Raw genomic sequence first — 14644 nt, forward strand, 5'->3', positions numbered from 1 at the left:
TAACACCAACACATGCACCAAATCACCTAGATATTGTTTTCTTTCCCTGGGAAGAAATATCCAGGGAAATATTACCACATCCTTGCTCACTCAGAATCCTGTCTGAGACATGAAGGATAAATATCATGTAAATATTGTATAGATTAACAGAGTTAATGTTTAGAAGGGGCCTCCATTTACAGTTGCACTCCTTCACTGTGTCAAATTGTTCATGTTGAGCAGGCCGCAGACCGATTCAAAGCCAAGTGCAATGAAGACACAAGCAGAGGTAGAGAAGCCAAGCCAGGCTCACCCATCAGCCAACATGGATGGAAAGCCGGAGAAGCTGATGCTGAAAAGGGAGCTGGGTCTCTTCAGCGCTGGCTCTTTAATCGCAGGGACCATGATTGGCTCTGGCATCTTCATGTCGCCCCAGGGAGTGCTCTTCTACATGGGCAGCCTGGGGGGCAGCCTCGTCATTTGGGCTGCCTGCGGCTTCATGGCCATGCTCGGGGCCTTGTGTTATGCAGAACTTGGGGCCACCATAAAGGAATCTGGAAATCATTATATTTACCTACTGAGGATATATGGTCCTTTGCCAGCCTTTATGTATACATACCTTGACGTGTTCCTGTTGTCACCCGCCAGTAAGGCAGCTGCCGCTTTGGCCTTTGCCCAGTATGTGGTAGACCCGTTTTACCCAGGATGCGCTTCCCCGGAAGCTGTTGTCAAAATTACCGCCATTGCCTGCATTTTGGTTGTCGTCACTGTAAATTGTCTGGATGTGAAGGTGGCTACCTCGGTCATCAACATCCTCACTGCGGCTAAATGCGTGTCGCTCCTGGTCATTGCAGTGGGTGGCGTGGCACTACTTGTCAAGGGGCACACAGGACATTTCCAAAATGCAGTCAAGGCACAGCAACAGGATTTGGGGTCATCGGAATGGCCTTCTACCAGGGGCATTGGCCGTACGTTGGATGGAACATTGCCAACTTTGTGACAGAAGAACTGAAGCGCCCTGAAGTAAGTGTAAATGTTTGCAGATAGGCGCTTCTTTGTGCGCCCTTTAGGAACCTTTATAACAATTCAGAAATAATCAACTACAGCATTGTTTATTTTTCCACAGTGGTGCACCAATAAAACGCCCTCTGCACGTGCATGGCTCTCCCTCAATCCCGTGCCCAGAGCTGGAATCTGTGCCTTAGAGCGTCTAATACTGAACATTAGTGGAAAGATCTGTGGTCCGATTTACAAACAGAATCCTAACTCTGCATTCTTAAAAGTATTATTACTCAAGGAAGGCAGAGATTTAAAATTGTCCATTATTGACAAAACACAGTAGAGTGCCACGAAAGCTCCACCAGCGTATCTTCCCAGGTATCCTACTGCGTCATGAGAGTTCTTATAGCCACTTGTGGAAAAGCATTTTTTTCTCTCAGTGGAAAAATATTTTTCCCCAGGCAGGAACCTCTGTCCTACCAACTACGGGGTTGCACCATTCCATTTCCCACCCTGGAAGGTGCGTTACTCCAGCACTTTGCTGAAATAAAATTCTGACTGCCCCAGGGTGGGAATTGTAACGTAGGAGTTTGTAACTCCTCACATATTTGTGAGCATTTAGAAAATTGCAAGACAGAACATCCCTTGATCTGCCCACTCCATACTCCTTGCGTGGGGCTTGCTACTGCATAAATCTACACACTCAAGTCACAGGGATATTAAGTAGTAAAACCATTTACTCTTGGCTGCACAGCTAACTGGCATATAGTGGGTCATTTATCGCCAAGTCCAGAAGTCAAGTTAAAAGGGTGGCTGCATAAAATTAGAAATTTTGCTTAAATTACGTTGCATTTGGAAACATTACACTATGTTATTTCTACCAATTGTTTGCATCTGGATTATTTTGACGTTAAGATTTCACATAAAGCTAGATCAGGATAATTCAGGGACTGTCCTTGTGTCCAATACTAGAGCTGTTTGCGTTGGCACCTCCCTGTTATCCCCCCTACACATACATGGTATGGGTGAGTCCTGCACGAAGAGTGTTTGGTCCTTTCTCCGAATCAGTGCATAGTATTGTTTGTGAGAGGAAGGCAATGGGCTCCACGATTTGTGCCACTCTCCAGCGCTCACCATGGCTTCAGCTCGAGCGAATGCCGTCTGTAAGCTACAGCAAATTAGGGGGACCTTTGAAACTTAGTGGCTGCAGGTTATGTGCCAGTCGCGGCCGGATAAGATAAGTGCGGTGGAGTGGGGCGGGGCGGGGGGAGTTGACAGATGACGAAATATGTTTTTATTAAATTTGACCTATTCTGTCGTCTGTCGACTTCCCCCCCACCCCGCACCACCGTGCCCCACCTCTTACCTGTGCCAGCCACCGCTGGTGTTTGACCTTACTAGGTATTAGGTTTCTGCAGGAGCAGACAAGCTGTTCATTGATAATGAATGAGACGGGTAGACGGATGTGGAGGTAATAAGCGTTAATAATTCCTTGGGGTCACTCTGGACGCTTCCCCCAATATGGCGCTGCCTACTGGCATGCATAAAGGGCGAAGTACATCACCATGACAGCCTGTTCTCTTTTTTTCTGCGATGCACTCCAAATTTCCTGGAAAGGACAAGTACGTTGTTTTAATTATTACTTGTTTTTCCCTTTGTGACTTGCTTTACTAGTTACATTGTGTCTGTGGCTTCCCCACCCTGCTCAGCAGGTGTTGGTCTTCTTTGTGGGCAGTGGCGCTGAGCGTCCTGATGGCTGTTTTGGGAGGGAGGGGGGCAAGCCAAAACGAGACCAATTTGTGTGTGTGTAAAAGGGCGTTTTATTGAAACAGGTGCATATCACAATTTATCAACACTGGCAAGTGCCTTACAAAACGAAAACCTCACTATACATAAATTATCTGACCCCTTGTTCCCCCCACCCCTACGAACCCCACATCAAATACCCCACCCTGCCAAATACAAAATAACATTACATAACAATGATATTGCACAATCTTACACAATATAGCATTTACAAATCCTAACCGCCAATTACCCAAACCCCTACCTGCCATTGTGCAACTGTGACTAACAAACCTCTAATCTAAACTTAGCCTACCTGGTTACCCTTTCCCTGCCCCTGCTCACAAATTACCAACCCTTAACTAAAAACTACAGCCAATCTTGGCCAACTTTCAACAACCCCGCTAGCACCTGTTCCAAGCGACGAATATACAACATATCAAGAACACTATGAACTTGTTCCAATAACCGCCTATGGTAAAAACCCTAACAGGGACTAAAAACAGACCCTCAAACCCTGAAAACGAGGGAGGGCGGGAGGGGACAAAAATCTACACGTTCCCAGCCACCAGGTCACCAAACCTAAAGTGGTGGCTGGGGAGGCGCAAAATGTTAATTTTGATATTGGGCTACAATTGGGCTAATCCCAATGTAGCCCAAAGTCCCTCAAAATGGCTGCTACCCAGCCGGCCCCTCCCAATCTGCCCAGGGGCAGACCTCATGGTGCTCGGCTGCCCCCAAACCCCCCTTGGGAGGGAGGGGGGCAAGCCACACCGAGACCAATTTTTGTGTGTGTAAAAGGCAACTGCCTTTCAAAACTAAAAGCTCACTATACATAAATTACCTGACCCCTTGTTCCCCCATCCATACGATTCCTATATCAAATCTCCCATCCTGCCAAATACAAAATAACATTACATAGCAATCATATTACACAATCTTAGTTAACTAATAAACCTCTAATCTAAACTTAGCCTACCTGGTTACCCTTTCCCTGCCCCTGCTCACAAACTACCAACACTTAACTAAAAACTGCAGCCAATCTTGGCCAACTTTCAACAATCCCGCCACCCAGGAAAAGGCGGGAGGGTAGGCGGAAACGCTGCCTCCCCATTTTCCTGCCCCCCCCTGCCTCTTAGGTAGGACACATTAGCGCCTTTGTACATTCAGCAACCTGGCAAGGACTTCCCTGATTTCTAGTAAGTACAAGTCCATGCCCATCCTGGATAAATGCATCCCATTCCCCCTGAAAAAATCCGGAGTATCCTACTTCATGTGCCTGTGATTGGTCCTAGAAAAACCCAAGTGCCGACAAAAACGCACCATTTCCGTATTGAGTTTTCTCCTGGTTTTATCCACCGCTCCCGGATTGAGCGCTCCTCTCCAGACCCTACGCTGAACAAATTATGTCCAGATGACAGCACAACCGGACCACTGTTGCCTTATCAAAGCCAAATCATGCTTCATGTGTCTCAATGCCAAACCAGTTTCCTTCACCATGTCATTCTCCACAAGATGAATGACCAGCAGGTCGGGGCACCTACCAGCCACCAAAACCCCATTTAAAACCTCAAGCAACACCTTCCATCACATACCCCCATCTCATATCCCGTCATTTCTAGGCCCAAGGCAGGCTCGCCGGCCCCACCACCCACCACCCACTGGGCCTCAGCAGTCCAGGGGACACCGCGGAATGATGAGCGCCGAGGACGACCTTTTGAGTAATACTAGAAGGGTGCAGTCTGCACCCCCGGCTGTGAATGCCGGTGGTTCCAGGGAGGAGTAACTAGATTATGAGGAGGATAGCATGGAGGAGGGCGAGTTGAGGGACAAGGAGGCAGTGAGAGGGGGCCGAGTAATGCTGTGCATAGTGTTTTCCAGGTGTCACAACACCTGGTGGAGCCCACAGGTCGGACATTGCGCTGAGAGGAGAGGTCAGCCCCCTTGGCAAGAAGGTCACATAATTAGCACCAGGTAAACAGGCGGCGAGATTGCGACCCTTAATGGTGTCAATGGGTATGGGTGGGGTTGACAAGGAGGGGGGTAGGGGGCAGGTTGCGAAAGGGTACGTATGTGATGGATGTCGGAGTAGGTACGGATGACTCAGGTAAAGGGTCAGCGGAGGACGCAGGTAAGGCACCCGGGAGCGCGGGCAACCACGTGTCTGACAAGAAAGGGTCAGTGGAAACAATGACAGTGGAGCTCGAAACCAAATTAGAAAGTAAATTGTTACAAATAAAACGGTTGCCTTACATGGGTGTCACTAAGCCATTAGGGGCACTTCTAATGTTGACCACTAAAGAACGGATATGGAAGGGCGAATATGTGGAAATACTTAAGCTCCTTCACAGGGAAGTGAGGGCAAAGGAAGGGTCCAAAGAAGAGGAGTACGAGTTAGCCACACTGCTGAAAGTCCCTCTTACAGTAGAAAATTGGACGGCGGCATTCCTAATTTATGCCAGTGTTTATTGTGAGAAGTATCCGGACAGGAGTGTGGCCATGTTCAAGTACATGGATGTGATCAGGAAGGCCCAGATTATGGGGGGGGTTATGCATGGGCCCAATATGATGAGGAGTTTAGAGCACACATGGCGTGGGACCTGGAGGCCGAATGGGGTGAATTGGATACGGATTTATGGCAACATACAATGGGGCTGGCCGGGTCGGGTAAAACCATATTTATGGCCAGCAGTCTACTGCTCGTGTACCGGTCCTTTCAGGGGTGCCCCACCGGGGAGGGGTGGGTGGTGCAGGAAGAGGACAGGTGACAACAAAAGGGGTCTGCTGGGACTTCAACAAGGGACTGTGCACGCGGTAGTACTGCAGGTTTAGGCATGACTGCTTGAGTTGCGAGGAAGACATGCGTTGGTCAATTGTTTTGGGGGAGGGTAAGGGCAGCAACAAGGGAACCTGCAGTGACAGTCAGAGGGTTTTGGGGTGGGGGACAGCAGCAGCAGCCTCTCGCAGGTGGGCGAGGGGCTAAGGGGCCTGGGCCAAAAGGCTCGTACTCCGGTTAAGAAAGAAAACTTGATGGCAGCCCTCCAGATTTATACTAATATGGAGGCTGCGGAATGATTGCTGGCAGGGTTTCAAGAGGGGTTTTGACTGGGGTATGATGGACCAGGACAAGAAGGTGGGCAGACAATTTAAATTCAGCAAAAGAGCACCTGGATATAGTACAAGAGAAATTGACTAGGGAGGTGCGTGAGGGCAGCATGGTGGGACCTTTTGAGGATTGGCCTCTAAAAAATTTGATTTTGTCACCCATAGGAGTAGTGCCGAAGAAGGAGCAAGGGCAGTTTTGCCTGATACAATATTTTTCATGGCCCGAAGGGGGCTCGGTGAATAATTTTATCGACGAACGAGAAGCCACTGTGTACTATTCATCAGTTGACGTGACCATGTCACTGGTTGTGACCGCGGGCGCAATGGCGATGATGGCAAAGTGCGACATAAAGTCTGCTTTCCGGTTGCTGCCAATCCATCCGGATGATTGGGATCTTCTAGGTATCCATTTCAATGGGAAATGGTATGTGGACAAAGCGGTACTGATGGGTTGTTCTATGTCTTGCACACTTTTTGAATGCTTCAAAGGTTGTTTACGGAATGGACGGGTCACCAAGGTGTAACACACTACCTGGATGACTTTTTATTTGTGGGCACCTCACACTCCACGGACTGCCAGAAGGCACTGGACAGTTTCAATGAGATCATGAGGGAACTTGGTGTGCCGTTGGCACTGGAAAAAACTATGGGGCCCTGCACAGCTCTGTCCTTTTTGGGCATTAGTTGGACTCTCAATTGATGGAGGCCCACCTTCCAGAGGACAAAAAGCAGCAAATGTTGGGGCTGCTGGAGACAATGTTGTTGAAACACAAGGTTACAAGATTCAGGTGCTGTTGGGAAACCTGAACTTTGCTTGTAGAGTGGTGAGAGTAGAGCAGACATTTTGTAGGCAACTGGGCAGGGCACTGGCGGGACAGAGACCTCCTCATCATCACATGGGTTTGTCGGCAGGTGTGAGAGAAGACTTGCGAATGTGGCAGTTTTTCTTGCAGAACTTCAATGGCATCCCCTTGAGACAGGCGGGGGACATGGTTTGGGATGTCCACATCTTATCTGATGCGGCAGGGAGCAAGGGTTTTGGCCTATACTGGCAAGGCGAGTGGTGCGCGGAGCAGTGGCCATCAGAGTGGGTGGGGGCGGGTAGGAGCATACCCTTTTTGGAATAGTTCCCTCTGGTGGTAACGGTCTCGCTATGGGGAAAGCAGCTAGCACACAGAAAGGTGACCTTCAGAATTGACAACATGGCAGTGGTGGAAGTCGTAAACTGCCAGTTGGCCAGGGATGAGCAGGTTTTGAAATTGTTGAGAGTGTTTGTGTCGGGCTGCTTGCGATACAATATTACATTTCGAGCAGTACATGTGCTAGGTGTGGACAATGACATAGCGGATGCTTTGTCTCGTTCACAGTGGTTCCGTGGGCTTCCCAAGGGTGCAGACAGGACCCTGACAAGCATGCCGCAGCATTTGTAGTACGTAGGCAACACAGGATGTTGCAGCTGGTTTTAGGATCGCTTGCGCAATCCACTAAGACAGCCTACAGGACAGCGTGGGAGGAATTTTTGCGTTCTGGTGCTAAGCAGCGGGATTCACCAGCGCTCCGAAGGGAGGACGTGATTCAGTTAATCTTAGATCTGATCGGGCAAGGGATTTCTAAGGTTACAATTGCAGGTAAACTGGCAGGGATTGCATTTGTGGGAAAATTGTGGGGTTATGAGCCATCCGCAGGAGAAATCGGGACGCGGATGCTTGAAGGTTGGGCCCTGGAATGTGGCCGTGCAACAGGGCCAGGAACCCTCTATCTTGGCATCTGTTGGGGAAGGTTATTCAGATCTTGCCGGGGAGTATGTACGGATGACTATGAAGTTTGTCTTTTTTCCACTCTGATGGTGTGGCTGCTTTTCAGGGCCTTTCGAGTCTCGGAATTGTTGGGGTCTAAATTTGGGGAGGGGCTGTTATAGAGTGAGGAGTCCCCTTTGAAAGTCAGAATTTGCGTTTGGTGGCGGAAATTTAAGACGGATCAGAGGGGAGGGGGGAAATGGGTGTCATTGCATGCTGCAGAACCGCAGCTGACTTGCCCGTGCAGGTGGGGGCGAGGTGGAGGGCCTTGGCCTCTGCTCCAGCTGGGTTAGTTTTCGTACATGCAAATGGGCGTAGTGCAAAAGCCTCCCAGCTTTTAGCAGTGTTGAGGAAAGCACTGGCCGGGCTGGGAATTGAGGGAAACATTTTTGGGACACACTCATTCAGGATTTGGGCAGCCTCAGAAGCGAGCAACCGGGGTTGGGGGCGAGGGGACATCATCAAGTTGAGTAGATGGTCCTCTGATTGTTACCAACGTTACATGCATAGCGCATCCGGGGGGTTGTAGCGCGGTTATTTTGTTTTCCCATTGTTCATTAATGCTTCTCGTTTCAGGTTCGGTGATGGTCCCCTCGCCAAGGAGATGTCTATCTGGATTGTGAGACATTGCTTTGTGAAGTGGGCACAGGTCCAGACGCGTGCCAGTTATTTTGGGGAAAACATTGGATTTAATAAAGATTTGTTTAAAGTTTATTGGAGGGAAAAGGGGGGTGTGTGATGGAAGGTGTTGCTTCAGGTTTTAAATGGGGTTTTGGTGGCTGGTAGGTGCCCCGACCTGCTGGTCATTTATCTTGGGGAGAATGACATGGTGAAGGTTTGGCATTGAGACACATGAAGCGTGATTTGGCTCTGATAAGGCAACAGTGGTCTGGTTGTGCTGTCATCTGGACAGAATTTGTTCCGCGTAGGGTCTGGAGAGGAGCACTCAATCCGGGAGCGGTGGATAAGGCCAGGAGAAAACTCAATACGGAAATGGTGCGTTTTTGTCGGCACTTGGGTTTTTCTAGGATCAATCACAGGCACATGAAGTATGATACTCCGGATTTTTTCAGGGGGAATGTGATGCATTTATCCAGGATGGGCATGGACTTGTACTTACTAGAAATCAGGAAAGTCCTTGCCAGGTTGCTGAATGTACAAAGGCGCTAATGGGTCCTACCTAGGAGGCAGGGGGGGGCAGGAAAATGGGGAGGCAGCGTTTCCGCCTACCCTCCCGCCTTTTCCTGGGTGGCGGGGTGTTGAACAGACATTACGGGATCCCCCACCGGTACTGGGTATGCCGCGCGAGGCTCCACCGTCCCTTCTCCTTGGCGCCAACGGGCCACTCCCAGCCCTACCAAGTCTGGCGCCCTGCGTCGCTCCACCGCCTGAAAAAGAAGAGCATGGTCTGGTGTGCTGGGCCTACCTCTCTTCTCTCTCCCATCCCAGCTCCGCTTCCTGCCTGCCACTAACATGCTGGCCGCCTACACCCACCCCACCACACTAATGTCCACCACCTCCTCACTGTCCCTAGATCCCGCTACCCTGTTGCTCTACTCCAAACCCGCTGCACCCTGCACCCTGGACCAACTTGACCCGGCCTCCTCGCCCAAATACTCATCCCCCAACTCCCCCCTCACCCCCTGCTGGCTCCCCTGACAGAAACCCTTTGTTCTCCACGAACCATTCGATCGACCTCCGGTGGCAGCCCTCCAACCTGCCCTCCCCTTGCGCACCCCCAACCTCTTCCGCCCATGACGTGAAAATGTCAAGACCCTCCCAATCCTGCTCGCTCCCCTCAGACTCCAACAATAGGGGGAAACCCCCTCCCCTACAACCCAGGCACCACTCCCCCCGCTACCTCCCCCACCTTCCCTGTCCTCAATCGACCTCCTGTACCCCACATCTACCCTGTCCTCCGCCTTCTTGCCCAAGCCTCCAGATGCCATCACCTGCTCCAGCTGCATGGACCCCCCAGCCGACTGAACCAAGCCTTTCTGGGCCTTTTTGCCTCCAGTACCAACCCTCAGTCGCTTCATGGTCTGCATGGGTGCCAGGGGACGTCTGCCTCCGCCCCCTGCTGCCCAGAAGCTCCCGCTTCCACCAGCTCTTCCCTCCATGTGGGGTCTCTGCCCCTGCAAGCAGGTGTGACCATATGGGGCTACTCCAAACCGCCCTTACCTCACGGGGCTGCTCTCCTAACATACGAGTGGCCCCTAGACTCTTGGTACCTCGGCGGGGAGACACGGGATGCGCTCCCCTGCCCTTCACAGCAGATGTAACAGACTCCCCTTGCTCCCACGAGGCCCGGAACCACCCACGGGGACCACGCTCTCGACCTCCACATGGTCTCCAAGACTCACCTTCCCCTTGACAGCCTCCCGGCGGGGCGAACAAGCCGTGACAGCGGCCGCCACCCCCGCCGACACATGCCTCACTGGGCGTGCTCCACCCGAGGCCTCCGGCATAAGTAGATCCAGCCGGTCTGCCTTGCTGAGCAAGTGTACCACCTCCAACACACGGTAATCTTCGCAAACCATATTGATGACTTGCGTAACGCCTCGTTAAAATGCTAAATAGCCACTGGCTAACTGCCACTAGTCCCTGAGAAAAATCTACACTGCGCAGCCCTCCCAGCCACCAGGTCACCAAACCTAAAATGGTAGCTGGGGAGGTGCGAAAAAAAAACATATACCCTTGGGCGATAATTTTGAAATTGGGCTAATCCTAATGTAGCCCAAACTCCATCAAAATGGCCGCTAACTTGCTGGCCCCTCCACCTCCCAATCAATCCGGGGGTAGACCTCGCAATGCTCGGCTGCTCCCCAAATTCCCTTCGGCCCCCCATTGTTTTTCAGCCTTTTTAGGTCGCCCGTGGCATTGCAGCACAAAGCGCTGCTCCGCCTCCGTGAGACATTTTGTGGGAGAAGACTTTGAGAAGAGGGCTTGAAGCCCTGCCCCTCATTTCCATTGGCTGGCGTCACCGTTTATGCTAAACAGTGGCCAGCCATTGAAAATGAGCTCTCTGGGTTGTCTCCCTCTGGATTTTGTTCCGGCCCACCCGGACTGGATCGCCTGCTTCACAGAAGTCGTGAAGTAGTTTTTTATCTCAAGAGGTGTGTTGTATAAACAAGCCATGCAATCCAGTCTGGATGGGCCGTCTCAAAAGGAGACAGGGCGCAGCGTGTTTATTTTTGCATCGCGCTTTCACTTTAAAGTGAAAGGGCGATGCAAAAATAAACAGCAATGCCTTCCCGCAGTGGCAAGCGCTTGTTCTTAGTCAGCTGTCTCTGTCTGTTTGGCACAGACAGAAATCCTTTCAAAAATGTTACACTTCATCAAAGTGTATCATGAGACTACACTGTCATTATCTCAATGGCCGCTCTGATGTGCCACAATTGGCAGAGACGCAGACGGTAGGGGGTGTATTAGCAGGAAGCCAGCGTTTCATGTGGAAAGCTGGCAGCCCACTCCAAGCTTCGACAGGGCCTGCCTCCTCTAAAGCCAGCTTCAGAGACCGCCTTATATCAACTGTGAGGCTCAAAGGATTACACACAAAAAGCTTTCCAATGTAATGAAAACAGCTGTTGAAACAACAATTACAGCAAACAATCGCTCGCATGAAAATGCTATTAATTATGCTAAGTTATACGATACATGAAATATTATTTTCTTTGGGGACGCGTTAAGTGGCATGAAGTTAGCAGCTCATAGCAGTGATGGGGGTGTAAACCGGAAATACTGTTTCTTGGCACTACAATACAAAGTTATGTGGCATTGGCATTCAATAAATTATTTATACTCTATTAATTGTAAACTGTGACATGCAACATAGGCGCTGTACGTAGCAGTGCTAGGGGTAGTGCAACATTCCCAAAATAGCCATGATGGAGTTCATAAAATGATTGAGCACTAAAGACACAGTTAAATTTTGTTTTTTATCCTACCACATTTGATGTGCAAGACAGAGGTCAAATGCCAGGCTGTGTCTTCTGGCAGATTGCTGCTTAGGTTTTTTAGGGATGTATGACGTTACAACGCATACTTTTACCACGCATACCTTTACAACGCGGTTTTTACCACGCATACCTTTACAACGCATAGCGCTTAGAGGTGCTGGATAGTGGTAAGTATAATTTTCTATTCCAACTCCAGTCCCCGTGGACACTAGGGAAGGTGTTGGATAGAAAATTAAACTTATTCCCTATCCTAGAGCGCCCCCCAGCGCAATGCGTTGTAATGGTTTGCGTTGTAATGCCAGCGTTGTAATGGTATTGCGTGGTAAAAAATGCGTGGTAAAGGTTGTATACCGTTTTTTAGAAGGGAGGTTGGTATTTATTTTTCTTTTTCTGAATGCAAAGTTAGAGAATTTTGTAAAGTGAACTTTGCCACAATCTTGCAGGGTACAGTGAGTGCGAAGGGAAAGGCTATAGGAGGTCACTTTTTTCCTAACACACAACTACATTTAAAATCCTTTAAATGAACTGTACAAATATTTAATATCAGTTAGGAGAGTAGAAATTAAATACTTGTTTTTGTAAATTCTGACCTGTGATGGAAGCAAAGATTTAAAATAAAAATAATTATTATTTTGATTGTGTTCAGGCAAACTTTTTTTCAGAGGGGGCGGTGAGGGTCTATACCAGGTGGTCTATCGTAGGCGCTGCCTCTACAGCGGCAGCAGAAGCTGAAGGGTTGTCTCTCCCCGGTGGGGGTGGGAGACAGGGGGGTGCAGGGAGGGGGTTTTCTGTTCTCCGCAGGGTGGGGGGATTTGGGGGGTAAAAATTTGAAAAAATGTATTTTCAATCTGATGGGGAGACACGCTATTAAGAATAAAATTACGAGTAAATATCTACTTTTGTGTGATTTAAGGACAGAAATTTTCCACTTGGTTTTTTGTTTTATTGTTTGTTTTCCTTTTGAATGCATAAAATAAGATGTCTAGCATGGAATGTCGCAGGGCTAAACAGTAAAAATAAGAGTCGTCTTGTGTCGGAAGAGTTGAGATTATATAACCCTCACATTGTGCTACTATCCAAAACGCATATAGCCGGCAAAGATAAAAAATTGCTCTGTCAATTAAGATATGATATTGTAACCTGCTCTAATTGGGGCTTCAATTAGAGGGGTTGCAGTCCTTAAGGACAAACGATTTAGGATAGAAACTCTGCAAACTGCTCACGATAAGGATGGTAGATGGGCCATTGCTCAAATGAGCATTGAAAATAATAAATACGTCTTATGTGTGGTATACGGTTCAAACGAAGATGAGCCTAGGGTTTTTGACTATCTAAATGTAAAAGCTTTAGACTGGGAGGGGGAGCTTATTATAATAGGGGACTTCAACTGCATTATGGATTACCAACTAGATACCACCAGGCCCGGGAGTTTCCAGCGGATGTGTAAAACTAGAATTTCTATTTTAGATATCTGCCGCATCCATAATATTAAAGACGCTTGGCGGTATTTACATTCAAACATTCCTGGGTACACATATTATTCTGCACCCCACAAATTATGTTCTCGGCTGGATATGGCTTTAGCTAACGATAACGTATTGAACACTAGTCTAATGGAGGTATGCCCCCGAATCTCCTCGGATCACAACCCTATAATGCTGATATTTGCCACTCCACACACTCGTACATGTCCTAGACCATTCTCTTTTCCCAGATATTTAGTATCAGACTCTGTTTCCATCTCACAGCTAAAAATCAATTTTACTGATTTTATAGAAATCAACCAGAACTCTGCTACATGCAATACGGTCTGGGACGCCTGTAAGGCAAGCATTCGGGGATTTACGCAGGAATACGTGTTTAGACAAAATTCTGAGCGCCGAAAACGTAGTGAATCTCTGATCTCTAGTATTGCCGCCCAGGAAGCACAGCTGGCTTCAGCGCCACGATTAAACCTGCCAACGGTCGCTGAAATAGGTCTTAAACTTGGCCAATTAAAATCTGAAACTAAAGCAAAGTTTATCCAAAAAAATAGTGCCAATATACACAAATTCAAGATTGCGCAATATGAGGGCGGAGATAAAATCGGTAAAATCCTGGCATACAAAGTGGTGGAGGATAGAGCTAGCACTCTGATCGCTAATATTCGAGGATTTGATAATAAGTTATACGACCAGCCGCACGATATATTGGAACAATTAGTGGATTTTTACAGGTCTTTGTACACTCCAGAATCTACCTCTAGCGCAGTTACAATACGGAACTATTTAGATGAGAACTCAATAAATCTATGTAATATTTCAGAAATGGACCTACTGTCTGAAGATATTACAGGGCAAGAACTCCGCCAAGCCATCGCCGCTTTGCCTGCAGGGAAAGCCGCAGGGGAAGATACCATCCCTCTTGAGATCTATAAAATCTGCTTAGAGGAACTGGTACCCTTACTACTACAGGTTATACAATCTATTGGGTTAACTGGAAAAGCTCTCAATTCATGGAACAGGGCTAAAATAATATTTTTTCTTTAAAAGGGTAAACCAAAGGAGGAGAGGGGGTCATACAGACCCATCTCTCTGATTAACACCGACGCAAAAATATTTGCGAAAACTTTAGCAACTAGGTTGGCTCCTCTTATGCCCAAAATAGTTAACCCGCAGCAACACAGGTTTGTGACTGGGAGAGACACTACCACTCACGTCAATATTGCCATAATGGCGTTCGACGTAGCTGAGACTGAGTCCACTCCACTCGGCATGATCTTGCTGGATGCCGAGAAGGCTTTTGACCGAGTGGGGTGGGACTATCTCTGGCACGTTATGATGAAAATGGGGTTCAGTGGACATTTTTTAAAGTGGATACAGGCACTGTATGATAATCCCTCAGCCTGTATCAGCTATGGGGAGCTGACCTCTTCAGACCTTATGATTTCTCGGGGCACTCGTCAAGGCTGCCCCTTATCACCTTTATTATTTGCCCTCTCACTTGAGCCATTTTTACATGCTCTTCAGGCACAACCCCGAA

The 14644-nt window shown here is 48.6% G+C and overlaps 1 pseudogene; it reads left to right on the forward strand.

The window, feature by feature from the left end:
• Positions 1-250: 250 nt before the first annotated feature.
• LOC144762265 (b(0,+)-type amino acid transporter 1 pseudogene) lies at positions 251-1026 on the forward strand (annotated as a pseudogene).
• The last annotated feature ends 13618 nt before the right edge of the window (positions 1027-14644 follow it).

The sequence above is a fragment of the Lissotriton helveticus genome, chromosome 6 (assembly GCF_964261635.1).
Source record: "Lissotriton helveticus chromosome 6, aLisHel1.1, whole genome shotgun sequence".
Lineage (NCBI taxonomy): Eukaryota > Metazoa > Chordata > Amphibia > Caudata > Salamandridae > Lissotriton > Lissotriton helveticus.